The sequence below is a fragment of the Macaca fascicularis genome, chromosome 5, assembly GCF_037993035.2.
Source record: "Macaca fascicularis isolate 582-1 chromosome 5, T2T-MFA8v1.1".
Classification (NCBI taxonomy): domain Eukaryota; kingdom Metazoa; phylum Chordata; class Mammalia; order Primates; family Cercopithecidae; genus Macaca; species Macaca fascicularis.
This window is the reverse complement of record NC_088379.1, coordinates 141455399-141482003: the sequence shown is the minus strand read 5'-3', so window position 1 is coordinate 141482003 and position 26605 is coordinate 141455399. Positions and strand designations below refer to the sequence as shown.

General features: G+C 33.2%; 1 long non-coding RNA gene across 1 annotated transcript in view; it reads left to right on the top strand.

Annotated features, from left to right (window-relative positions):
* The window catches only part of LOC141410368 (uncharacterized), an 83756-nt gene extending 57776 nt beyond the window's left edge, over positions 1 to 25980 (top strand). The window contains exon 2 of the long non-coding RNA XR_012435296.1: positions 24181 to 25980. This is a non-coding gene — a long non-coding RNA (uncharacterized lncRNA). The remainder of the gene's footprint in view (positions 1 to 24180) is intronic.
* The last annotated feature ends 625 nt before the right edge of the window (positions 25981 to 26605 follow it).

The window sequence follows — 26605 nt, the reverse complement described above, 5'->3', positions numbered from 1 at the left end:
AAATAAAGAACAAAGGTTCATATATCTCACAGCTCACAAAGCCAGTGAGCTTAGTAAAAGCAGATATGCAAGAAATACTTGGTTCAGACTTTTTAATGCCAAGTATTTCTTGCATATCTGCTTTTACTAAGCTCACTGGTTTTGTGAGCTGTGCGATATACGAAACTGTTCTTTATTTTGTGTTTTCTTGATTGCTTCTTTAAGATTTGGTGTTTTCTGATTTTCAAACAGGTTAATTTCTCTCCATTTGTATTCCCATAATATATTGTAAATAACTCAGTTTTCTACTCTGTGTTCTAATTATCTGGCTGTGGGCCGGTCTTGCTTGGGTGTCTCTTTCTTAATTTCTCAATGCAAAGCATAGTACAATTGCTAAAGGGGAATAACGATGAATGAATGGATGAACGAATTAGGTAAAAATTAGTTAAAAAATCATCGAAGTATATTATGCATACAAAAATAGAAACAAGTATATATCGCAAAATATGTCATAAGTATACAGCACAATGAATTTTCAAAAATTGAGTATAGGCTTTTAAACAGCACTGCAGAAAATCCTTCATGCAGTCTTCCAATCACTATTTCAACAATGTAATTCTATATAGACTGTTGACATTATAATATGTTTCACTTTTTGGAGGGCTTTATAGGAAAGAAACCATCCAATATATTCTCTCTTAGAAGTAGCACATAATATTTGTGATATTCATCCCCATTGTTTTATATAGTTATCAATAGTTTGTTGCCATTGTGGCATTTTATTCCACCTTATGGATATAATAAAAATTATTTAACCATAATTACTTTTGTTGATATATGTTAAGTAGTTTCCAGATTGGGCCTATTAGAATAATATTACAATAAATATTCTAGAACATTTATTTTGGTGAACATGAACTAGATTCCAAGGGAAGATGACAATTTAAGTATGCAAGGATGTTTAATGGTAAGCTTTATGCAGGGTTTAAGAAAAGATAAAAAGTCAAAAATGAGTGTGCTTAGTTCTAGTAATCACAATTATGCTTATCAACATATGTAAGACTTGCTTAGAAAAAGATTGTGAAAAATTTTAAAGTTTAAAATAACAGAGGCCTCAGATGATACTCCAAAATGTTTTGCATTGTTTTCTCAAGCAAAGTTGATGTATTTGAGACTTTTATGCTGCTAATAGTTTTTAATTCAACATTTGAGAACTGTTAAGTTTAATTTAATATAAAGATCATTTCTTGTTTGTATTGGTAACCTTGTGCTTAGAATAATGCACACTGCTTTAGTACATAGTAGATGTTTAATAAGGTGTTTAATTAAATTTGTTGAATGATGAAAAACTCTGGCGATAATTATCTGAAAAAATATGAAGCTCAGGAAGAAATCAAAAACAGAGAACAGCTAGATATTCGTTGCAAATAATTTTAACATAGTCAATTGTCACACTGTTTTGGTTATATTAACTTTAAGAATCTACTCCCCCAAAAATAACTATAGAAAAATTATTATTATTTTTGACGAATGTCAACTACTGGAAACAATATGTCAAATGATACAAATTACAGTATAAGGATAGAATATTCAGCAAGTAAAACATGAAAACGTGCAGCTCATCTATATTTGGAATATTTATATTTAATGTATACATGTTAATACAAATTTTGAAAGAAGTTAAATCACTTGACATACCTAACAACCCTGGTATTGTTAAAATATATACATATATGTTATATATTTATATATGTGAATTATATGTTATTTTTGAGAGTAAGTTGAACACCTAATGCCATTTTCCCTAAATATTTTAATATGTATTTCTTAACAAGTACACATTTTTTTATCTGACTACAGTACAATTAGCAAAATCAGAAACTTAGCATTGATACATTACTATTATTTATTCTACTCAACATACACACACACACACACACACACACAAACACACACACACAGTATTTTTGCAAAGTCTTTTTACAAATTTAAAATTATACCAAAGTTGAAAAAAGAACGCATTTACATATACAAATTTTTAAAAGGAATGAGTGGATACCTATATTTTTTAGGATGATTGGTAATTTGTGTTTTCCTTTCTTTTATATTTTACTTTAAAATATTCCCCCAAATAGCTCAGGAATAAACATAGTTGTCAAGTTTGGATATGTGCATCCATTGAGGTTTACTTGACTGACACAGTGGATAAAATGCCTGATGCCTCATGTAATGACCGAAACCAGGGTCAGCAAATACTACATATGTATTTCCTGATTTCTGTCACCATGACACCTACTCACATATATTGCATTTATTTCTGTTTCATGACTGTCAGCCCTCAGGCCTTGATTAGGTTTCCAAATTTTGTTTAACACTGTCCTCCAGACATGTGATTCTATTTGGCAAAGGAGAAGATTTTCTGTCTTAGAAGGAGAGACATTAGGCAAAATACTATAGAGGAAACTTACAAAAACAGCATTGATAGTTTTGAAATGGAACTTATTCAAATGGTTGTGAAATATTAAAAAAAAAAAACCCTGGTAGTCCCACAAATCTGGATTATACTGAACACCAGTTTAAACTACTATTATTTATCTTTCTTTTCTTCTTTTGGTCAAAGATAGTCTTTATTGCAAATAGAGCTGAAAATTTTTCTGGAAAAAAATGTTTGTTTTCATTTTAATTGTTGACAAATTTTAATGATTTGTTTTTACATTCTTGCATTTACTTATAATTATACTAAAATATTGGTCCATCTCTGGTAGAAGTAATCATACATTTTATGTTCTTTTTTGAGAAAGATTACATGAATAGGATAATTTTAAATGACTATTCATGGTACTATTTTAATAGATACAGTACCATAGTTGCATATTCTTGGCTGCCTGCCAGTTATATCCTCAATTTGTACATGCAACATGAAAAAGCTTAAAGATTGTCAGCGTTGAAACAAGAATAAGCCAATATATCTCATATACAAAGATTCAGGATAAAATCTAAACTACTAAATGAATTTCAAATAGTTACATTTACCTTGCTTCCAAGACTTCCTCCATTTAAAATACATGTCCATACTCTGTGTGCCTAAAGAATTAAAGCAGTCAGTATATATGTGGTTTTTATGCAGATTAATACATTCCTTAACAGTCATTTTGTTCTTTTCAGTTCAAAAAAGTAGTATATACTCTACTTGTATACAAGGAAGTTACAATTTTCTTTCAGGAGAAATTGAAATGCTTCTGAATATAAATAATTATATCTATTATAGAAATAAATATACAACATGGAGTAAATATAGATGCAGTTTTTTTTTTCTTTTTTCTTTTTTCTTTCTCTCTCTTTTTTTTTTTTTTTTTCTCCTGATGGAGTCTCACTCTGTTGCCCAGGCTGGAGTTCAGTGGTGTGACCTTGGCTCACTGCCACCTCCACCTCCCGGGTTTAAGAGATTCTCCTGTCTCAGCCTCCTGAGAAGCTGGAATTACAGGCACATGCCATCATGCCCAGGTAATTTTTGTATTTTTAGTAAAGCTGGGGTTTCACCATATAGTTTAGGTGATCTCAAACTCCTGATCTCAAGTGATCCACCCTCCTCGGCCTCCCAAAGTGCTGGAATTACAGGTATGAGCCACTGCACTTGGCAATTTTTTCATTACTGAAAAATTATTTAAATAATCTTGGTACCTCGTTTACTTTCCAATTAGGAGACAAATGTCTTACTAATACTACATTTAAATGTTTTATTTTTTTTCCCAATACTGAAAGTTCTCTTTATTTTCTTCTTCTTTTTTGTTTTTTAATGAAATCATGAGATCAGTATATGAAACTTGATTCTATTTCATTGTTATAGTGAAAACACATTTAGAGAAATCTTGTTCAAAAGGAAGATCAAGTACATGAGTAGCCATTTTGTGTTTCTGTATGTTTATTAATCACACATAGAACACATACATCATTACACTAATATGGAGCAACACCCATAATAATGCAAATTCTCTATTCATGACAAAAAAGGAAGGATATAGTGGTAGTGGCATTGTGACCAAGGACCAGATATGGTCTATCAATCTATTTTTGAGGTCAAGTGGCCATATTTTGAGGATGGTTGTGAGAACAGTCCCACTTTTTTGGAAAAACATTCTCATAATTCTGAACAGCTTTGTGGGTTTAGCCTTCTCCTTGTCTCAATCAAAGACAGAATCAATCACATCACAGTTTACATCACATTTGTGTTCAGGGATTAAAATTCTGCTAAATATATACTCCAAGTGTCCAGAGCCAGGATTCCAAAGTAGGACCAAATTAAAGCTCAATAGCTGTCAAGATACTGCAGAAGTAATTCTATAATCTCTGTATTGAGAAGCACATAAAAGAGAACATCTTCTGAAAAACAGACTTCTAAAGTAATTTTATAGTTCACAAAGAAATCCAAATTTATGAATGCACTTAAATAACACTAACAAAATGTGGAATAGGGAGAGCTAAGGAAATAAACCACATATCTCTGTATAATATAAAATTGCATTAAAATAAAAGAAAAAATTGAATTGGCCAATAAATAGTATTAGGACTGTTTGCATTTTAAATGTAATAAAAACATTAATATGAGATCACAGAATTATACCCTACACAAAACAGAAGTCTAGGTAGGTCAATGGTCTAATTGTGAAAACGTAAAATTTAAAACTACAGGTAACACAAAGGAACTAGTTCTGTGATATGGTACTAAAAAAAGACTTTTTGGCTGGGCGCAGTGGCTCACGCCTGTAATCCCAGCACTTTGGGAGGCCAAGGTGGATGGATCACCTGAGGTCAGGAGTTTGAGACCAGCCTCACTAACATTGTGAAAACCCATTTCTACTAAAAATACAAAAATTAGCTGGGTGTGGTGGTGCGTGCCTATAGTCCCAGCTACTCAGGAGGCTGAGACAGAAGAATTGCTTGAACCTGGCAGAGGTTGCAGTGAACCAAGATCATACCACTGCACTCCAGCCTGGGTGACACAGCGAGACTCTGTCTCAAAAAGAAAAGAAAAAACAAAAAGAAATTCTTTCTTAAATAAGCAAAAAATAACAGAAATATTAATAAATTTGGCAATAGCAAATATAAATATAAAAACAACTGTTTTGCAACACACACATGTGCACGTGCTTGTATGCACTATAAGTGCCAAAGAGGCAAGGAAATATGAACTGCTAATCAAAAAATGAAGAAACAACTATGACATACCTAAAGATGATCAGGTTAGAAGACATGGCAGGTAGAAATATTAAAATAACTGTAATTAATATATTAAAGAAATTTGAGGAAAAATTAAAAACTGGAAGGGATGGAAATTTTTAAATATTAAAAACTTAAGAATACTTAAAATTATAGAATTCAAAATTATAACTAATGAATAACATAAAAGAAGGCTTATCAGGCAATTAGACACTGGCTATAACAAACTTTTCAAGGCATCACATAGTTAAATTAACTGAAAAATAAAAAAGAATAAAGAGATGTATTATACATGCTCTGAAGGACTTACATACATATGGTAAGAAACAGAGGAAGAAAATGTAGATTAAGAATGACAGAAACAATATATAAAGGGATAACGTATGAGAATTATCTGTAAGTAATAGAAGATATAAATCTACATGTTCAGGAAGTTTCATAAAGTCCCATGGGTTATACACAAGGAAGAACCCACATGGAAACACTGTAGTAAACCTGCAGACAAGCAATGACAAAATGGAAGGAAATCTTCAAAACAGCCAGGTATTTGTAGAACTGGGAAACAAAAGCCTAAAAAGTAAAAACAGCATGACAGCTGACTTTCCTAAAGAAACGATGAAATTCAAGACATAACGGAATGGCATTTGCAATATGTAAGAAGGAAATAATTGCTAATGTAGAATTCTGTACCTTCCAAATTTGAGTTGGAATACAGAGGTTTCAGATAAATGAAACCATGGGAATTCGTTATTAGTAGGGAGAAAAACCTATAGGGAAACCAGGCAGAAGTAACTAATATCTATAACGCAAAAATAGAAGAAAAATGAAGAATATTGGGAATGGTAAGCATTCGGACAAATGTAAAAATTGTTTGACTATACAAAATAATTTAATGTTTTATAGAGTTTAAAATACATGTAGAACTAAAATAAGTAAAATTAAAATGACAGGAAAATAAATAGTTTATATGTTCCAATGTTCTAATATTTTAGAAATATCAGAAAATTGAGTAAAGTAATCATTGGTGGTAGACCATGATAAATCAAGGATGCTGGATCAGAAGAATAGTATGAATTAAAGGATAAAGCAATTAACTGGTGAATAGAAGGGGAAAATGTAATTTAAAAAAACATTAGTGCAAAACAAGGCATAGAAGAAGTAAAAGTGGAAAATAGAGATATGGCCAAATAAAATATTGATAGTAAAAATTAAATTGATTATCAAGTCTATGAAGATTGACAATTTAAATAATATTGTTTTTAAATGACAGTATACATAATATTTTTGAAATTCGCAAACAGGAAAAGAAAACATAAAATTTTATCTCCCTTACGAAATCTTCAATTCTTTTAACGGAGTAATTTTCAGACATAGATGACATCAACAGTGATTATTTCCCACCAGCTATTAAGTAAGGAAACTACACTAAACTTTAATAAACTCTTCTCAAGAATAGGAAAGAAGGAAACTTTATATGGCTCTTTCTGATTTGAATTCCAAAGGCTGACATGGAAATTATAAGATAAATACATATAAATTAATTTTGTCATGAAGTTAGTATATAAATCCTAATATAGGTATTAGCAAATATTTACCAAAATATATTTAGATATATGATATTGTAAGAATGAATCTTAAATAGTAAGAATATTGAAGATACATATTGGATAGATGGCGGATTGATGGGTGCAGCAAACCACCATGGCACATGTATGCAATGTAACAAGCCTACACGTTCTGCACGTGTATCCCAGAACTTAAAGTAAAATAAAAATAATAACAATAAAAAATACATAATGAAATAAATACATTTAAGGTGATTTGAATTGGATTTTTCAGGTTTAGAGTGGAAAGTAAATAAAAATAGTGATTCAAATATGTGTAATAAAAATTTTGGTAAATAAAATTTTATCAATATAAAGTAAAACATAAGTAAGCACATGAGAAAATAAACTGAAGTAAATAATACAAAGAAGAAGATGAGAAAACAAGAATATCTAGAAAGATAGGAATAGATGGTTCAGCAATTTCAAATATATCAGTAAATTCAATAAGCTCAAATAACATATAGAGCAGTAAAACCACATAGATATAGTTACATGCAGTTATAAATATTAATACTGATGAATCTTAAATACATACAGGTGAATAAAAAGGTAGTAGCCAGAAAAATAAATGCATTTTTATGATTTCTATAATTTTAAATAAATGCAAACAAGATTACACATTTTAGAGATATTAATATAATTTAAAATATTAAACATATTAAAAATTCAAGATAGTGCTACCTTTGATGGAAGAAAGAGGTATACGAGAGGCTTAAAATGTGTTGAGATGTTCTAGTTTCTTTCTTTTTTTTTTGAGATGGAGTTTCACTCTCATTGCCCAGGCTAGAGTGCAATGGAGCTATCTCAGCCCACTGCAACCTCTGCCTCCTGGGTTCAAGCTACTCTCCTCCCTAGTAGCTGGGACTACAGGCATGCACCACCACACCTGGCTAATTTTTGTATTTTTAGTAGAGACAGGGTTTTGCCATGTTGACCAGGCTGGTCTCCAACTCCTGACCTCAGTTGATCTACCCACCTCGGCCCTGCAAAGTGCTGGGATTATAGGCCTATGGGATTATAGGATTATAGGCATGAGCCACCGAACCTGGCTAGATGTTCTATTTTATTTTTATCTCTATTTTTATTTTTTAGAGATAGAGTCTTGATCTGTCCTCTAGGCTGAAGTGCAGTGGCATGATGGCAGCTCACTGCAACCTCGAAGTCTTGGGCTCAAGGGAATTTCGGGGATTTTTGTTTTGTTTTGTTTTGTTTTGTTTTGTTTTTTTCCTCCAAAGATTCTGTATATTATTAAAATTTGAGAAACACTGACTTCTATAATTTTCTCTTGGTAGCTTTGAAGGAAATAATTGGCAAATTCTTACTGATATCACTCTGACAGTTTAGTCTGGATGGAGCAGCCCTGAACCCCTTGCATGTCTCTTTTTTTGTTGGAGACGGTTGTGGTATCTCCCTCTGTTTCCAAGGTTGGAGTGAAGTAGAGTGATCTCAGCTCACTGCAACCTCCACCTCCCAGGCCTCAAGCAATCCTCCCTCCTCATCCCCCAAAGTAGCTGGGACTACAGGCGTGCATAACCTGCCCAGATAATTTTTTAATTTTTTGTAGAGATGGGGTTTCACCATTCTGTCCAGGCTGGTCTTGAATTCCTGGACTCAAGTGATCCTCCCACCTGGTTCTCCCAAAGTGCTGGGATTATAGGTGTGAGCCAATGTATCCAGCCAGAATGTTGTATATTATATGATAGATGTGGGAAATCTGGGTATTTATTGAACACATTTTTTATTTCTTTGTATAGTTTTAATACTGCCAAATTAATTTTAATAACTATTTAGAGAAGATTCTCACAAAAATATATCCCACAAAATATTAATATGTATAATATAAAAACAAATTCTAATCACTACAAATAACAGACAACTCATTAAATTTTGGTAGCTAATATGGACAGGTAATTCAGAAACTTATGAAAATTTGCCCAACCTCACTAGTAGTTTTGAAAAGCAGATCAAAACAAGACATGTTTTAATAATCAGCTAAATAACTCTAAGGTATAATATCAAGTAATAACAAATTTGCAATTAAAAAATCCTTCCAAACATTTAGAAAGGAAAATAATGTAGTAAATTTAAAAACAAGTTGTTTTTACTTAAAGAAATTACATTTTTAAATTCTGAGCCAACAATTCCAGTTCATTTTATGTTAGAAATATTTCATATATCAATACAAAGCGTATTATGCAAGTTTTTGGTAAAATACACTGAAAACTATTTGTACTTTTTTTAGTGTTAAAGTTACAAGATAGAATATTATGTTGCAGTTAAATGTAAATAATTAGCACTCTATATTTATAGATGGGAATAATTTTTCAGTAACAACATACGGAGAGACAGACATCAATATACATAATAAGATAATTTATGTAATTTTTACATGCAAAAATTACACACTTTATACAATAATTATTAGATTATTGGCTAATATTTACCGTGGGTTGAGCATTGTTCTGATACTTTATATACATTAAATCATTGACTTCTCACAACTCTGTATTTTAGACAATTTTACTTTCCCTATTTTATGGAAAAAAATACTGAGACACAGAGGATAAATAATTGAGCCTAAGTCATCACACATTAAGTGGCAGAATCAATATTTGAACCCAAACGACCTGGTTCTGGAATCTGTGTTCTTAATCATTCTTCTATGTTGTCTGTGTGTACATGTGTTTGTGGATGTGACGTGTCTATTGAAAATAATAATGAATAAAGAAGCATTCCATAGAATCTGTTAATAACTGTGTCATATTGGAGGGAAAAGTAACAGGACTCAATAAAATAGTTCACTAGTTTCATATGTCATTTTTATCTTTTTAAAAATATGTGTGTCTAATAATACCTTTGTTTTCTTGAAGTATCAAAGTGTAATTGCTAAGAATAATATGGGGCTTGGCAGAGGGGATTTCAACTAGAACAGAGCTTAGAAATCAATCACATTATAATCCTAAAAGCCCTCAAATATTATTTCATGTGGCCCTTCCAGCTTTCCAGGCTAGTAAACAGAAAAGACATTATTTTACTTACTTGCACTTGGGAGTGTTCAGTGGCTTGTTCATGCTCATAAAATACTTGTAAAAGTCAGTCCAGATAAATGACACACATTTATAGACAACAGTGGCTACAAAATGATAGGATGAGGTGCTGTTTGGAAGGGGAATAGATGAGCATAAAGCTTTGTTCTTGCATGTGCTTTTCACTCTTCTCCGTTTCCTTATTATTAGGACTCTTTATATACTAGTGAAGGTTCTTCAGACAGAACCTAGAGGATACGTGTGTGTATGTACATATCTACACATACAGTTATGCACCACATAATGGCTCTTTGGTCACCAATGAACTGCATATATGAGAGTGGTCTCATAAGATGATAATACTCTATTTTTGCTGTATCTTCATGCTTCAATATGTTTACTCGTACAAATACTTATGATTGTGTTACAATTGCCTACCATATCCAGTAGAGTAACTTGCTACAGGTTTATAGCCTAGGAGTAATAGGCTATACCATATAGCCTAACTGTGTCATAGGCTATACCTTTTATGTTTGTGTAAGTAGGACACTATGAAGTTTACTCAATGACAAAGTCACCTAACAATAAATTTCTCAGACCACATACTCACTGATAGGTGACACATGACTAAATATGCGCATGTGTGTAGGCAGACAAACACATACATATATGTAAAAGGACATTTACTATGGTGAATTGGATTATGGAGTTGTGAGGATTATGGAGGCTGAGAATTCCCACAGTCTGCTATTGGCAAACAGGAATCCTGGAAAGGCGGCAGTATTATTCAGTGAGTTCGAAGACCTGAGAACCAGGGGAGCAGATGTTATAACAATCAGTCCAAGGGCAGGAGAAGATGAGGTGAGACATCCAGCTCAAGCTGTGAGGCATAAGAAAAGGGACAGATTTCTTTGCTCTCCATCTTACTTGCTTATTCGTGTTCAATTAGATGATACCCAACCATACTGGGAAAGGCAATCTGCTTTACTGAGTCACCCTTTGAAATGCTAATATTATCTAGGAACACCCTCATAGACACATGCCAGAAGCTGTGATTAATATCAGCACCCTGTGGCCCACCCAAGTTGGCATATAAAATTAACCATCACAGGACTACACCTTGTTAACTTGGCACCAATAAACACCCTCTTAAACCGTATTTAAATTCTAATGAAAGGCAATAACAAGGTCATAATTCCACATAACATGATACAACTATCTCGCCTACAAATTAGAATGCACTAACCACTTCCCTGAATTGGAGATAAACTCTTGAGTGGTTAAATTTTTTAGTAACTTACAGGTTATAATATGAGATTAATGATACTTACATGCTGTGATAAAAATTCAACACACTTTACATGATAAGGGAATATGAGAGGAAAGAAAATTATGATATTCCTACATATATATATATATATACGATTTGTAAGTATATATACCATATACTTTAAACATATAGGCTCATAACAAAATAAGGAGGAATACCATGACACTTAAACAGTTCTTATTTCTGTAACTGGTTATGTGGTTGCAGCTAGGGTTTATAGGGACCTTCTTCCACTACCCGTCCTGTATTCCTTTTACTTTCAGAAAGTACCCCAGCTGGATATGGTTATTTAGCTGGTGGACTAACACACATCTTTATAACTGAAGGCTCTAGGTCAGGAATAGTCCTTCTTGGATTGGGTTGTTGTAGTTTTCTATTGGCCTTAATCACAGGGCATGAGAATACTATGAGACATTTTAAAGAATCTCCTATATTCTGGAAAAACTATTCTTACCTCTATTGTGGAGTAGCACTTCATTTCATTAAGTTTCTTTGTCAGTAATTTCCAATTATGTTTCTGTCTTGTCCCTAACCACCCAGCCAAACCACTGGCTACAGCCCATGAATTGGTACATAATCTCACATCTGGCCATTTTTTCTTCCAAGTAAAGTGAAAAATCGGGTGCACTGCCCAAATTTCTATCCAATGGGAGGATTTGCCTTCTCTATTATCCTCTAGGGATATACCAGAGAGGGGCTGTCACACTGCAGCAGTTCACTTGGTGGTGACTGCATATAATGCACGACCATCTGTAATCCAGGTCCAAGTCTTCTCTTCTTCTGTCAACTCACCATAGAGACTGCCCCATGAGACCACAGGTGCAGGCTGAAAGAGAAAAGGCAGAGTAACGAAGCTGGGAGCGCAGGCATTTGGACTACTTACTTATGTAATTTATTTCTGCCTTCAGAGTCTGCTCCAGCCTGATCATGTATATACCATTACCGTTTTATGATGGAGTATGCTACGCCTGTTCAACCTCATGGCTTAGTGAGTCAGATAACACCAAGTTCATGATGAGCGGCTAATATTACATGCTAACTTTGTGGCTCATGGTTTAGGGTTCAGTCTCTGCTAAGGCCTAGTAGTAGACCAAGATCTGTTTTCCAAAAGGAGAGTGATTCCCTGTGGAGGATGATAGGGCCTTGCTCCAAACTTCTAAAGACCTGTGCTGCAATTCACCTTTGGCGGTCTAAAAAGTGCCATTTTAAACAGCATTTCTTTTTATATTGATATTTTTTTGAGACAGGGTCGCACTCTGTCACCTACGCTGGAGTACAGTGGCACAATTTTGGTTCACTGCAACCTCTGACTCCAAGTCTCAAGTGATCCTCCCACCTCAGCTTCCAGAGTAGCTGAGACTACAGGCGCACACCACCATGCCCGGCTAACTTTTTGTATGTTATTGCAGAGACAGGCTTTCACAATGTTGCCCAGGATGGTCTTAAACTCCTAGCCTCAAACAATCCACCTGCCTCGGCCTCCCAAAGTGCTAGAATTAGAGGTGTGAGCCACCACGCCCAGCATAAACAGCATTTCTATTTGCCACTGACACCTTAACCATCATTGGATTTACTGGATCACATGAACCAGTGACAGAGCAGCTCACATAGCAGCTTGGACCTGTTGCATAGTCTTTCCTTGTTCGGGGCCTCATTCAAAAACAAGTAGCTTCTAAAGTCACTCAGTAAATGAGTTAGACTAACACACTGACATGCCTGCTGCCTCCAAAATTCAAAATGTTCAGTAGGCATTGCACCTCTCTTTTGGTTATAGGAAGGGCCAGATAACTTGCCCTTCACCTTAGAAGATATATTCAACATGCCTCACACTGCTAGACTCCTAAAAATTTCACTGAGACAGAAAGCAGCTGAAATTTCATTGAATTTATTATTCACTTTCTGATACTCAAATATGTTACCTGTCATTCTAAACTGGTGACTACTTCTTGCTCACAAGGTTGAATGAGCATAATTTCATCAATGTAATGGACTCGTGTGACATCTTGTGGAAGAGAAAGGTGTTCAAGATGTCTGCAAACTAAATTACAGCACAGAGCTGGAGAGGTGATAGACCCTTGAGGTAGGAAAGTGAAAGTGTATTGCTGGCCTTGCCAGCTGAGGGCAAACTGCTTCTGGAAATTTTTACTAACAGGTGTTGAGAGGAAAATAAAATGCCAGATCAAACGTTTATATCAGGTACCTGAGAATATATTAATTTGTTGAAGCAATGAAGCCACATCTGGAGAGAGGTGCAGTTGGAGTCACAATCTTGTTAAGTTTACAATAATCCACTATGATGCTACAAAATTCTGTCTTGTACACAGATTAAAGAGTAGAGTTAAATGGGAATGTGGTGAGAATCAACACTCCTGCATCTTTCGAGTCCTTAATGGTGGCACTAATTTCTGCAGTCCCTCCAGGAATATGACATTGTTTTGGGTTTACTATTTTTCTAGATAAAGGCAGGTTGAGGACCTTACACAAGGCCTTTCCCAACATAATAGCCCTCTTTCCATAGTCAAGGAACCAATATGGAGATTCTTCCATTTGCTTAATACACCTATTCATTTATGCTTTCAGGAGTTGGAGAACTAATCACAGGGTAGATTTGGGGACCTACTAGGTCCACTGTAAGTTAAACCTGAGCTAAAACTCCATGGAACACCTGACCTTCATGAGCCTCTACTCTGACTGGTAGGCCACAATGATGTACAGAGACTCTTAAAATTAGTATCCATTTAAGCCTAATTATTATATGTTTCCCCAGTGTACCATTATCCTGGCAAAGAATAACAGCATAAATTTATGGTAGCATACTTGGGTCTTTTCTTATAAGTATCTGGCCTCCTCTTTATTAAAGAGTTTCTCATTCTATAAAGTGGCTCAAACCTGGGAATTGACTGAGTAGCTGTGACTCTGTTTTTATAATCCAGGTTACATTTTTATTCACTTGACCTAAAACTTTCTGCTTATACAAATCAAGAAAAATGTCAGTAGGCTTCCACTATGTTTGAAAATGTGTCTCTTCCAAAATTTATATTGAAACTTAATCCTCATGGTGGTGATATAATGAGGTGTGGCTTTGAGGGAAGTGATAAAATTATGAGGGTTTCATCCCCGTGAATATATTAGTGCTTATAAAAGGGCTGGTGGGTACTAGCTTAGGCCATGTTTTGCACTGCTGCTTTTCTGTCATATGAGAATACAGCATTCATTCACTTCTACCCTTTCTATCTTTTCTGCCATGTGAGGGCACCTATATATTGCCCTATATGAGAAATGGGCCTTCACTACATAGTGAAACTGGCAGTGCTTTGATCTTGGACTTCCCAGCCTTCAGAACTGAGAGAGATAAATTTATGCTCTTTATACATTAGCCCGTCTATGGTATTTTTATAGGAGCAAAAACAGGCTAAGGCACCTTTCTGTGTATTTCACTTCTAGGAGCATCATGATTAATTGCCAGTTTCACAGGTTTACAGAAGCCTGACTGTTCTGATTGATGTTGAATTTTCTTGAGAATAAAGATACAATTTGATTAATTTTCCCACTCTTCAATTATTCTTACTACATATTGAATATAGTGAAAGTCTAAAATATATTTTGGAATTAAATTCATGAATATAATCCAGACACCTTGAAGTAAGAAGCTTAGCTTTTTACATGTAAATAACTGTAAAACTTCTTGACCTACTCTATACTCTTGACTTATTTATGTCTTGAATAATCAGAGTTAACCTTTAATGACACATATAATCAGCAAAAGTAAGTTGTAGAATATTACATAATTACTCCATGAACTTTTTTCAATAAATTTTACAATAAACCTGTTCAAATTACATACAAACATGTTCAGATGCATACAATTAAAATTAAATCCAATATTTTTAATGAGGATGTAATATGTAAATGAATGTACATTTTCTACGTTAATTATTATTATTGGCTGAGAGCATATTAATAATTATCAGCATCATCAATTTACTATTATAAATCAGCTGCTTTATATCAGGCACCATTATAAGGCTTTATAAACATTATAATTAATTTTAGGTCATAGGGACTTCTCTGGCCTAACATCTTGAGGCCATCATTCACACTGAGAAGAAATTGATATGAGCTTCTAAATTTTAGAGCAGAATTATCTACTCTTGTCACCTGAACATCTGGTATGTAATCCATGTGGATCACTTTAAATAAACAGCCCAAACATTTACATTTCAGATACGCATCAAAGGATTTAACTATGAATTATTTACAAATAAGACTTTTATAAACCTCGCATAAGACATTGAAACAATCTGTAATTATTTACCTGGCTATTTATTCTTAGTATTTTCGAATACACACACATAAAATATTAACACTCCTTACAGACTCAGCTACATCCCAGATCCTGAAACAAATCCCTTTCCTAATCCTAGGAGATTTAATTTGTTCTACTTCAGGTTACTGATATTTTAGCATTCTGAACTTATGTTCTAATTTCAGTTACTATATTAAGTTTTGCAAGAAACAACTAAAATAATCCTAATTCTCTGTAGAAATACCTTCAGTGAGTTGAATTAATGGTATATTTTCAATATCTGCAAGCTTCCAATATAAAGAACATATCTAATTGTTTTGCAAAACATAATAATAATAATAATAATAATAAACCTCTGCATCTTATATCCCTTATACTCTTCATGTAACTATGCCCTGTGTGCCTCTTATATAAGAATTACAAGGCCAGGTGTGGTGGCTCATGGCTGTAATCCCAAACCTTCGGGAGGCCGAGGGGGGTGGATCATTTGAGGTCAGGAGTCCACCCTGGCCATCACGGTGAAATCCCGTCTCTACTAAAAATACAAAAATTAGCTGGGAATGGTGGTAGGTGTCTGTAATCCCAACTACTCTGGAGGCTGAAACAGGAGAATCGCTGGAACCTGGGAGGTGGAGGTTGCAGTGAGCCTAGATCGCACAACTGCGTTCCAGCCTGGGCAACAGAGTGAGACACTGTCTCAAATAAACAACAAAAATAATAAATAAAAACATTAAAAAATTACATAGTGGATTTTGCTAGTATTCAAAGCTAGAATTCTGTTAATGCTATATCTAGCTGAATCTTGTGTTCCATTTTATTGGATAATATAAACTACATATAATATTTATATCCTCCCATAACAAAGCATTTATGGCTCCTCATTTATTCATTGATGCTATAAACAGTAGTTAATTTCCCATTATGTGCCAGGAACTGTGGTAGTCGCTGAGGATAAAATAGTCCGATAAGACACCATTCTTTTGTGAATACTAGAGTATAATGAGTACATAAAAGTAAATGGTGCAAGTTAGATGAATGAAAGTTCACAAAGCTGTGATCTCACGAATTCTAAGTATCCATTTTAGTCTTGCTAGGTAAGAAACAGCTCTTAAGTAAATAATATTGAGCAGGTATTTAAAGAATGAAGGGAACTTAAGTAGAAAAATAATTAAGAGTGTGAGAAAACAATAGAAAAGTCTCCTAGGCAAAATAATACAAATACGGAGGCTGGGTGCGGTGGCTCATGCCTGTAATCCCAGCACTCTGGGAAACCAATGCAGGGGGATCACCTGAGATCCGGAGTTCGAGACCGACCTGACGAACATGGAGAAACCCAGTCTCTACTAAGAATACTAAATTAGCCAGAAGTGGTGGTGCGTACCTCTAAACCCAGCCGAGATCACACCATTGCACTCCAGCCTGGACAACAAGAGCAAAACTCTATCTCAAAAAAGAAAAAAAGAAAAAGGAACATCGAATTTTGGGGAAAAAATATAAAATATTATTGTCTTTGTAGTGTACAGGAGTTGAAAGTGGCAAAGTTATAACCTAGGTCAATAGTAAAAGATGGCGGAGTGTGTGAGGAATGTTTGAACTCGTGCTGAGAGTTCAAAAAATATAAAGTTTTTTTTAGTGGCATTTGGGAAATAAGACTTAGTGAAAAATAGCATACGATATGTGAGGATAAATGTTACTTCTCAGTATCTGTCATGCTTATAAAGATGGATAGTAGTGTCAGTCACTGAGATAGGAGACACCAGAGGATATATATTTAATTTTTTGTCGTTGTGAAGATACGCAGTTGACATCCCAAATTTGGAATGCGTTCAGTTTCAGGTAAATTTGGACTTTATTTAACATATATTTAAGTTTCCATCTTGTGTCAGAAAAACTTTTAGCTCCTCTAGGTATTAGTAGACAGTTGGGAATATGAATCTGAAAGTCAATGAAGAAGTTTAAATACATATTTGAAAACCACTGGTATATAAATGATATATAGATGGTAATGAAAGCTGTTAACATGGAAGAGGTGAAATTGAAAAGGAAAAGCATAGCACTAAGTCTTGAGAGGCAATGTTGAGAAAGATAGAGGTGGTAATCGAGACAAGAGATCAAGAAGCTGGAGTCAGAAACAACAGAATAAGGTAAATAGAGCTTAGGTGGCAAAATTCAAGAAACTGTTTCAAAAAGGGAGTGGATGAGCGGGGTGGCTCACACCTGTAATAGGGCTTTTGGAGACTGAGTCACGCAGATTGCTTGAGCCCAGGAGTTTGACACCAGCCCTGGCAACATAGTGAAACTCCGTCTCTAAGAAAAATAGGAAAATTATCCTGGTGTGGTTGTGTGTGCCTGTAGTCCCAGCTACTTGGGGGTTTGAGGTGAGGGGAGGATCACCTGAGGCCTGGAAGTCAAGGCTGCAGTGAGCTGTGATCACATCACTGCCCTCCAACCTAGATGACAGAGTAAAACCTTGTCTCAATAAAAAAAAGGAAGAAAGAATAAAGAAAAAAAGTAAAAAGAAATAGGGGAGCAATGTAGAGGATAATTGAGAAACCTAAAATTATGTTTCTGAATTAACCTCCAGAAGGTTTGGAGTGTAAGAGTAAATGTTGTTTTGATGGAGAAAAAGACAGCTTAAATTTGGCTGAGAATAATCATCAGTGGTATTGATAGTGATGATAGGACTAAAGGTAAAATAATGCTCAAGGAAAGCGGTGTGCTTCAGTTAAAGCATGAAACTCTAAGAGAAGGTCATACTGCTTAGGGAGTATAATCCCAGAGGGCAGAGTTGAAAGTATATTAAAGTTTAGGTGAGGGTCAATAAAGCTGCAGAATTGAGATTGAATTTGCAATAGGTTGTAGATTGCAAGAATAAGATATGAGAAGGGTAAAGTATTTCAAAGAGGAAAAACAGTATACTAAATGATTTCACTTTGTGCAGATATTTTTTATATTTTGCAGAATACATAAAATTTAAATAGAGATTGACATTCCCTTACATTCCATGACTCAACTCCTGGAAGAGTGATAAATTCACATCCCCTACCCTAGCCCTTGACATTTACAGAATATCTGCTATGGTGACCAGGATTTGGGGTGTGTGTGTGTGTGTGTGTGTGTGTGTGTGTGTGTGTTTCTTTTTCTCTTTCCTTTTTCCTTAAGCTAAAAGATGTGAAGATAATTGATCAACATGGTAGAAATCTTTACCTTCTGCTGCTTAAAACATACATCCTCCTCCATTAATTCAAAAATTGATTATTATTTGAATATAGCAGAGCCTGTGTTAGGGTAATGTAAGAGTGGAGCCAATTGAAACACAGGTGGATATGTGTTTCAATTAATTTGTGCATATGCAGATCATTTTTCGTTACTGGAGGCTGCCCATGACTATATTTTCAAACATATCAGCTTGAAACATATGGTATTTGCATAAATAGTGTTCATCATAAAAGCATTAACATTGTGTTAGAAGGTGAAATAAGTGTAATAAGTGCACCTGTTTTAACATTATCATCCTTCAACTTGTGATAATTTCAGAAGATAGGAAACAGTATCTTACGCATCTGAAAAATCTGTACAATGTCGTAATTTTAATTTATCAGTAAGTGTTTCTACATTAATTAACTATGCATAAGTTTTTAAAATAGAGATTAAAATATGAAAGAGATCAAGCTATTTACAATCTAATTAGCTCAAAATTGGATGAGTAATACAAATGCATAATTAATCTGGTTTGATTATGACAAACTAGAAAGGAAGATTATGGAATTAGTAACGGAAAAGAGTATCATTAAAAAAAACACAAGTTTATAATCAAGGCCAAAGTAAGAGAAATTTTCTCAAACACCTTTAGAATAATTTTTCTATACCCTATTTTAGAAAAAAAATTATACTGTAAATTAAGAAAAAATATATAGAGTGAAACATAAAAATATTTTACTTCTAAAAGAAATCCTAAAAAAAGAGCAAAGCAAAACAAAATCAAAGATCAACTCTTGTGAAATACTTGTGGAATAGAAAAATTATAACAAATTTACTTTTCTGTTTTTACTTTTATTTTTCAATAAATTTAAACTTGTAAAAATTGTAAGACTAATACAAAGAATATTCATTAGCCCTTTGCCCATTATCTCAGGAGTACACTAGTTATTAAAGTTCCTGATAAGAGGATACATTTATCTCATATTCTCTCCATTATTGTATGTGCTTTCTTTCTCCTCCATCTTCTGTCATAACATGACAAAGGTCTTCATCAGATGCCAGCCTCCAGAACCATAAGCCGAATAAACTTCTATTGTTTATAAATTGTTCAGTGTGTTTTCTGTTATACCAGCAGAAAATGGACTAAATCACTTTTTATCTATCCATATACTTATCTATCTATCTATGATTTGTTATAGGTATTGAAATAGGTGTTGAAATCTATATATTGAAATAGATTTCCATCTTATTTCAAAGTTTATAATGCATCACTTTCATTGGTTATATTATCCCAGATTTGGCCTCCAGAAACCTATTTAAAGTCGTACCTTTGTCCTTGTGACATGCACCTATTACTGGTTTTTATTTTTTATTTTTTATTTTTATTTTTAGTGTTTCCTTACTTGAAACATAGCAAGGTGTTCTAATATCATCTGGTAGTTCTCTTATTTACAATATTATGTAATATTACATAATATATTATATAATAAACTTATTCTCCTACTCTGTAAGAGTAATAAACTCACATCCCCTACCCTAGCCCTTGACATTTACAAAATATCTGCTATGATGACCAGGATTTGGGGTGTGTGTGTGTGTATTATATTATGTAATATTATATAATATTACATATTATGAAAAAGAATAAAATATTTAAGAATAACCATAACCAAGGAGGTGAAAGATTTGTACATGGAAAATTACAAAAGAGTGTTGAAAGAAATTAAAGAAGACACAAATAAGTAGAAATAGACATCCCATCTTCATAGATTAAAAGAATTTACATTGTTAAGATGTAACAATTAAGATGTCCACACTACCCAAAGTGATCTACAGATTCAATGAATGTCTATTAAATTACCAGTTTATCAGCAATTTTTCATAAATATAAAAATTTATATGGAATCTCAAGTGACCTTGAATAGCCAAAACAATTTTGAAAAAGAGGTTGGATGACTCACTCTTTCTAATTTCAAACATATTACAAGAATACAGTAATCACAACAATATGATTTGGCCTAAAGAAAGACAAATTAAACAATTGAATAAAATACAAAGCTGAGAAGTAAACCTCTTGTTTATGGCAAAATGGCCTTCAAAAAAAAATTGCCAGCCAATGGGGAAATGACAATTCCTTCAATAAATGGTACTGGGAACAAATGGATATCACATACAAAAAGGTAAAGTTTGACCTTTTTCTTACAGATATTACAGCATATACAAAAATTACTTCAAAATGGATTAAAGACCATTTAATCCATATATATAATCCATATATATATATTATCTTTGAATTGACTCAATACCTTTTAAGAAATATTCTTTTTCCCTTTCACACTATTATCTATGAAGAACATTTTATATATATGTATATATAAAATCCTAGATGAAGCCATAGGGAAAAACTTTATAACATTTGAGTTGGCAACGATAAAACACCAAAAGCATAGGCAACAAAAGAATACATAGACAACTGGAACTTCATGAAAAGTACAGACTTTTATTCATCAAAAAACACAATCAACAGAATGAATTCTCAAGTAGAAAATGAGACAGAAATTTTTGAATCATGCATTTATAATGGGGATATGGGATTCAATGTGTAGAATATATAAAGAACTCTTAAATTTCAACAACAAAACATCACATAACCTGAATTTTAAAAATTAACAAAGGACTCAAATAGACATTTCTCCAAAGAGATATATATGACCAACAAATATATGGAAAGATGTTCATCATTACTAATTATTAGAGAAATACAAATAAAAACCATGAGATCCAAACCTCACACCCCTCAGGATGGCTAGTATTTAACGAAAGCAACAACCAACCCCCACCCCACCTCAAAACTAAAAAACACGTCATAAGCATTGATGAGGATGTAGAGAATTTGGAAAACTTGTGCACTGTTGTCAAGAATGTGAAATGGGGCAGTCTGTATGAAAAACAGTATGGAGCCATCTCAAAAAATTAAAATAGAACTACCATATCATCCAGCAATCCCATTTCCAAGTTTATGTCTAAATAAATTGAAAGGCAGCCACTTGAAATATTTGTGTACTCATGTTCACAGCAGCAGTATTTACAAGTCAAAAGCTAGCAGCAGCCTAAATGTCCATCAGTGGTTGAGTGGAAAAAAGCAACTATGGTATATACATACAATAGAATATCTCTTATCCATAATGAATGAAGACATAAAATACTGATACATTTTACGGCATAAATGAATTTCTAAAACATTCTAAGTGAAATAAGTGAGACATAAAAAGTCACGTATTCCATGATTCCATTTATGAAATATCCAGAAAATCCATGGTGACAGAACTCCAGTTAGTGATTGCCTGATGCTGGGGACAGAGGGAATTAAAACAAAAACAAAAACAGAACAAAAACAAAAAACTAGCTCTTTAATTGTTAAAGGGTTTTACTTTGCTGTACTTGACATAGCCTGGAACTAGAAAGTAGTTAGTTGTATGACATTGTCAATGTACTAAATGCCACATAATTGTTTATTTTAAAATAATATTTTTATGTTATATGATTTTACATCAATAAATTATTAGAAAAATAAAAAAAGGAATTGAATATATAAATATTTTACAGGTATTTTCTATGCAACTATAAAGAAACAGAGAATTCAAAACTTGTGCAAACTGTCCTAGATAATATTCCACAATTTATTTTTATAAGGCTAGTATATTTGGAAAATAAATGAAAGTCATGAGAGGGAAAGGAGAAACATGTTAGAATGCTATTATGAGAGCCCAGGATGGTAAGATATATGACAACCAAAAAGCAGAGACATCTATGTGTTTTATATATTTTTGACACATAATCAACAGGAATTGCTTATTGACTGTGTGAAGCAAATGAAGAAAATTGACTTTACAGATATCTCTTAGTTTTTTGATATATATATGCCTTGGGGTGTTATTAACAAGCTGCAAGAAAAATGTTTGAAATTGATATTTTTAAAATTAAGTTAATAGCTGTTATTTTAATCTTAAACCTGAGCTGTTATAAAATATCGATGTCATTAACATTGATGCCGCATGTAACTGAAATGTGCCCTATAAGCATTTCTCTTTAAAATAAATGCAATTTAAAGAACAGAAGCCTGGACCATAAGTGTACTTTATTTCCTCTTGACTTTTAAAAAAGAAATATTTTAGTCATTGAGGGGGAAAAAAAAAGGAAACACCTCAAAATTTAAAAGAAATGTAATCATTTATCTTACTGCTATTAGAATTAAATGACTTACTGAAAATTTGCTGGCAATCTACAGATTTAATAGTTTTAGTTAATATTTGCTAAGTAGGAACAGTGCAAATTAGTCTGTGTGATTAGATTTGTGTTTTTAGCTTCTTAGAAAATTCCACCAAAGAAGATGTATTAGAGTAGTACATGGACAAATATTCTTCATAGATAATAGTGTGAAAGGGAAAAAGAATATTTCTAAAAAGGTATCGAGTCAATTCAAAGATAATACTTATTTAAATTAATATAGGAACCAAATTTATTTATTCAGTGATAGTTATTCTGATTAACAAAATAGTTTATTTGTAGCATGGTTGTTATAACCATCTTAGTGGACAAATTAGACCAATATTTTTTTCTGTTGGCAACCATACAACAAGCTACATGTGCTCAGGAGTGACTTAAATACAGGAATTTTTGTTATAAGTGAAATATATTCATCCTTCAGTATTCTTGGATAATTTTTTGCAGGACCTCCTTTGTATACTAAAATTTGAGTATACTCAAGCTCTTTATATCAAATGGTATAATTTGCACCTATGCACAGCTGTGTCAATAATTATACTGTATTGTTTAACAACAAGTAAACAATAACAACAAGAAAAAAAAGCCTGTACATATTACCTACAATTTCTTCAAATATTTTTATTCTGCTGTTGGTTGAAAATGTGGGTGTGGAACCCAAAAATACAAAGGATTAACTGTACATTTATTCATTGTATTTCTCGTGCTCTTATTTTTAAAATCATACAACTAAGATCAAAATAATTTTAGTAGCTCAACTTCCCATAGGAGCTTAATGAAGTAAACCTGTGAATTTTATTCATGCCAAAACAGATACTGTGTTCCAACATCAAAGTCCCATGTGAATAAGCAGGTGACGTGTTGTTTACAACTTTCTTTTAAGCACTCAAAAACTGGGCAAGCCACTCAAGACAGCTGGCAGTAGTATAGCTCATAATTTTCATTGCAGGGTCTATGTTTCCCTCCTCTGCTTTGTGTGCGATGATGAAAGAAAGAGACGTGATTTTTTAGTTAAATTTCTCTTTTATTGTGTCTTCATAGATATATGAAGATAGATATCCTCTGATAAAGAAAAGAATAAATAGTAAATATTCACATGTTTCTACATTATATCTATGTCTTCTTTTTCACAACCACACTCCTGTTTGAAATCACATTATTTCAGACTTAGAATTCTTTACAAGTAATTTGTTCTCTCTTGCTCTCTCACTTTCCCCGTTTTTCTTTCAGGGTTCCTATTCAAGTTGGAAAAGCTGCAATAACTAGCAATGATTAGTCTTCTCCAGCAGCTGTTCCATCATTACAGAGCAGTAAGTATGTTTTCCTTTGTCTGTGGAATAATCCAAATGGTGGTGCCCTTCACTATCATCTATGCAAAAGCTGTGCAATCTACAGTAGATAGTTCTCAATAAGCAGCAAATGTGGTAATATTATTTACTGAAACAATTATATTGCTCTCCTTATATCTAAGTGTTTCTGTGTATAACAATCTAAAACTAATTGTGCTATCTTTAGAATAGGGTAATGTAAGATTTAGAATAAGAAATAGTATTATACCTTAAAAAACATATTTTGACATGCGGAACTGTTCCAATTTCTGCATCACAACAGCTCCTCACCCTCATCAATAATACCAAAAACACTACAACTTTTCCAGATAGACAGACAGATAGATAGATAGATAGATAGATAGATAGATAGATAGATAGATAGATAGATAGATAGATAGATAGATGGCTTTAGACATTAACTTTTTTGTTGTACAGCTACTCTGTACCAGACTCTATTCTAGACACTGGAATTTCAACAATAAACAATACACACCTCTATTTAAAAGGACCTTGCATTGTGATGAAGCTGAAAGATATTTAAATAAGCAACCAGTGTTATTTCAGTGGTAAGTCCTACAAAGAAAATAAATAGTACTTGTTAGAAAAAGGAGTAAGAATGACCTCAAGGGTGAGGATTATCAGATATGGTCTCCAGGAAAACGTTTTCTATGGAAGTCATGGTTGAGTCATAGAGCAAAGAAGGAAGTGTAATGTTTCATTTGGAGTAAAGCATCAAAAAATACACACAACAAGTGCAAATCATTTAATATACAAAGGAGATTTTCAGGCTCAAGTGAAAGGAAGATTAGTGTGGCTAAAGCATAGTGACATAGAAAATAGTTTAAAAAATAAGCTTAGAAGACGACAGGGTCAGATGCTGCAGGCCTTGCACAGAGTGCACAGGAGTGCCATTTGGTGGGATGGGAACTATTAGGGTAGCTATGATGTTTATAAAGGGGGTATTGGCAATAGTAACCAAATGTTGTTAGATAGTAAAAAAATGAAACAAAAAATAGAGCAAATCTCCTAACAATCTACAATATAAATCCTATATTCCAGTACCTCAGGAAAAATAGTTCTTTAAAATACACAGAGTGAAGCCAGCAGAAACCTCATTTTATTTTCTAAGTAATAGTATATATACACACAAACACATTCCACATATATACATATATATTACTCTCACACACCTATATATACATATATATACACGCACATATATACACACATGTACATATATATACACACACATATATATACACACGCACATATACATATATAAATTAGGTAAAACTGTTTTGCATTTAGAGGCAAGCTTTGAACCCATTTTCTGTCATAACGTACAAGATAACCTTTATTTTGCCTATATTAAACCTTTAGAATTCCTCAAAGCAGAGATTCAGTGAGCCGCTTGCATAGATTTATCACATTTATGGGATTAATAAGATAAAGTTAAAATTTTGTGTGAAACATCTTTCAATCAGTGATGATGGTATTGCTAACAAAGATAATTTAATTTGATGTATATATACACACACACATATATATGAACAATACTAAAAAACTGTTGTTTCAATAAGCAAAAATTAAACTTTGCTTAGGTACAGCTTTGTGACAACTTAGGCAGAAAGTAGATGAATTTTGGGGCAATTCATTAAAACTCTAAATACAAATCAGATATATTTCAAATAAGATAAAATTTTAAAGGCAAAAACATACAGTCCAAAGAAAAAAAATATTAATATCCCTAGAATGAATATTGAAAAATCTTATTTATTTAGAGGCCAAGAAAAGTAACAACTCATTCACCAGCCCCTGTAGAACAAGTTAGACATTATTAAATGGATCAGATAAAGTATGATTGTGTTTACTCAGAATTTGTTACAGTGAGGCTTTGGTTGGGATAGAGATCAATCATGAATGGCTTTGAGAAATGGGTAGACACTGAGTTGCTCTTCAAGGTCAGGTAAGATTAACATATTCAGAAATTTGGAAAAGGATATTTCTACAAAGGGTACAACAAGAACAAAGTCATGGAAACAGAAAATGTGAGAGGAGTTCAGTTAATTGGCTTATAGCATGTTTTTAAAAAAGTGTAGGTGTGGAATAAATTAGAAAAGGCATGGGAGAATCATATCTGAAGACTAAAAACTAAAATTAGTCATCCTTCCTTACCTCCCTCTCGGCCTGCTTTTTCCCTTCTTTCATTCTTCCTTTCCCCCTTCCTTCTCCAGTGTTTTCCTACACATCTAATTATTTAAAAGATTGTCATACTATTCCATTATAAGTATAATATTTAGTTATATTGTCTTCCTGTAGTTAGA